This window comes from Cynara cardunculus, unplaced genomic scaffold (genome assembly GCF_001531365.2).
Source record: "Cynara cardunculus var. scolymus isolate 2C unplaced genomic scaffold, CcrdV1 Un_Scaffold_3872, whole genome shotgun sequence".
NCBI lineage: Eukaryota > Viridiplantae > Streptophyta > Magnoliopsida > Asterales > Asteraceae > Cynara > Cynara cardunculus.
Genome location: NW_020201655.1, coordinates 8,089 through 10,659, shown reverse-complemented (window position 1 = coordinate 10,659; position 2,571 = coordinate 8,089). Strand labels below are relative to the sequence as shown.

Below are 2,571 nucleotides of genomic sequence, written 5' to 3'. Positions count from 1 at the left end.
TCCTTATGCAATAGTTTCCTACAACACCAAATACTAATTCTGTCAATTGTGTTTTCTCTGCTCAGACATGTAAGGTAACCAATTTGAGCTTTCTTTTCTTCTTCTGTATATGCGACCAAACCCTTTCTTCTTCACATAATTTGACCATCAAAGACATCTAAAATAACTTTCTTTCTTCTTCTTCTGTATATGTGACCAAACCCTTTCCCTTTCTTCTTCACAGAATTTTACCATCAACAATATGAATTCCCACTCCCGAGTTGAGCGAATTCCTCCGTCCCTCCAAAAACCTAGATTTTTCATTTCAATCTGTTCTTCGATGAGGTAGCATACGAACCAACTCTTGATTTCTATCTCGATTCACTATTGATCGTTCTCCTACCCATGCTCTCCACTCACCCTTATAAACGAGCTCCTTCAATCGCACTGCATCTCTCGCTCTCCCGATTGCTTTGCATCTCTCGCTATCGGCCTGCATCTCTCGCTCTCGCTTCGCATCTCTCGCTTCACATCTCTCGCTTTGCATCTCGCACAAGAGGTATGACTTATTAATTTTATTCACGGTTGCTTGATTGAAGGGTTTTAGGGTTGATTGGTATGACTCATCACGGTTGCTTGATTGGTAATATTTTACTGAAAACAGATTGCTTCCTTTTTCTCKGTTTGATTGGTAATGTTTTAGGTTTCTGATGAAAGAGACGTACCTTTAAAATACAACACCAACCTGTTCTCATTTATGCTTTCTATGTGTGTGTGTGTGTGTATTGTTCTTCAAATAGAAACACCCCCCCAAAACTACAGTAGGGAAATTCTTGATTTTAAAAGAAAGACATTGATTGATTGGTTTTATAATGTAACAAAGGTTGTTGAGGCCAAACTGGAGGACTTGCTGTTCTAAATCAAAAAACTGGAGGACTTGCTGTTCTAAATCAAAGTTGTTCTAGGTTTCTAATTCACACCAAAAAACAAGTAAGATCTCTTAAGACAGATAACCAAATCTCACCTATGAGTCAAACTCCTAACCATTTTTCTACAATCATCTAATCATCAATTTTGAAGATTACATCTCCCTATATAATAACAGCAACAAGATATATGATTGTATTAAAGAGCACTGAGAAAGTTTTGCATTTTGTTTATTGGAAGAAGTATTTTTTGGGTATATTGCATTTTGCCGCCAACCATCTATTGCTTGAGTTCTTGACATTTTTTGGACAGTTTTATTTATAGATCTTTCACTGCCTTCCAAATCATAAGCAATGAATAGTCATTTCATCCAATTTCTAGGGGTTGAAGATTGAAATATTGGAATGGGACTCCAATTTAGTTACTGTCATTCAACTTCCCAAGTAAATTATCTTCATCCTTCAATCTACCATCTCAACTATTCAAGCCAGCTGGGAGATGGCTTGGTACTGTTGGTATGCTTTTCTTAACATATYTAATTTTGTTTAAACTTGTTTGAAGTTTTTGCTCCCAAAGTGTAATACAGTTAGTTTTGGGGTGGTATACTTGCACAAACAGACAAGGCTTTAAGTCAGTTTCTTTTGGGCTTAAAAGCAATTGTAGTTTTGGGTTAATGTACATTATAGATCATATACCTATAGATATCAGTTACACATATGCAGCCACATAATAGTCATTGATGGATAAGTCATAAGAACCGCTGCTGCTGCGAGAAGGAGGGCGGAGATGCAACGGACAACGCGGACAGCAACCTGCTGTTGCTGCTGTTTGTGGTCGAGGAAGCACAAAAAAGGCAGCACTGGCTGCTGGTTTGGTCTGAGAACGTGCAGAAAATGCAGATGACCTGCTGCCCGACGAAAATGAAGAAGAAAAACAACACACAGCGCCTGCTGTGTTGCTGTTGCTGTTGTCGAGAGGAACATGGACAGCAAAGACGCGCAGTCTTGCTGCTGCTGAAACGCGCACGGCTGCGCTTGAAACTGCTGCTGGTTTGGCGATGAGGTTTAGCACAGTGCAGGCTCGGTTGCCGTGGGCGGTGGTCTAGCAGGTTGTTGCGAGGAAAGCATATTCATTCGGTTGAAGGCTGAAGGTTCAAAGGTAGATGCGGTCCAAACCGGCGCTGTTGATGCTTCCAAAGAACCAAAAGCAGCAGAAACTTTCTCTCTCAAGGTAGCTGCTACTTTCTTTTTAATTTTCCATCTTTTTACAGGGCTTCATCTTCAAGACATAGCTTTTTATCTCAAAAGTTTTCTCCCCCACATTCATACTAAGAGATACAGAAGGTAAGGACTCCATGCCAAAGGGTAAGTCTACAGGTCAGGGTCAAGATGTAGTGGCTAACAAACCCCCCCCCCTTTTTTTATTAAAAACTCTTTGGCGTGATTTTAGGAGAAATCGGTAGGAATTCACAGAGTAAATCATTGTTTTGTGTCAGGTTGTGCGTTGTTTTGAGGATAATGACATTGTTCATGTGAATCGGTAGGAATTCACAGAGGATAATGACATTGTTCATGTGAACCGTTAATGCTATTATTGGTGTCGATTCTCATGCTTCATATGACTTGCGATTTGTAGATATTATATCTCCAATCATTTGACAGAAAA

At 39.7% G+C, this 2,571-nt stretch overlaps 1 pseudogene; it reads left to right on the top strand.

Moving 5' to 3' along the window:
- Window positions 1–2,571, top strand: part of LOC112503808 — a 9,192-nt pseudogene that overhangs the window by 1,348 nt on the left and 5,273 nt on the right.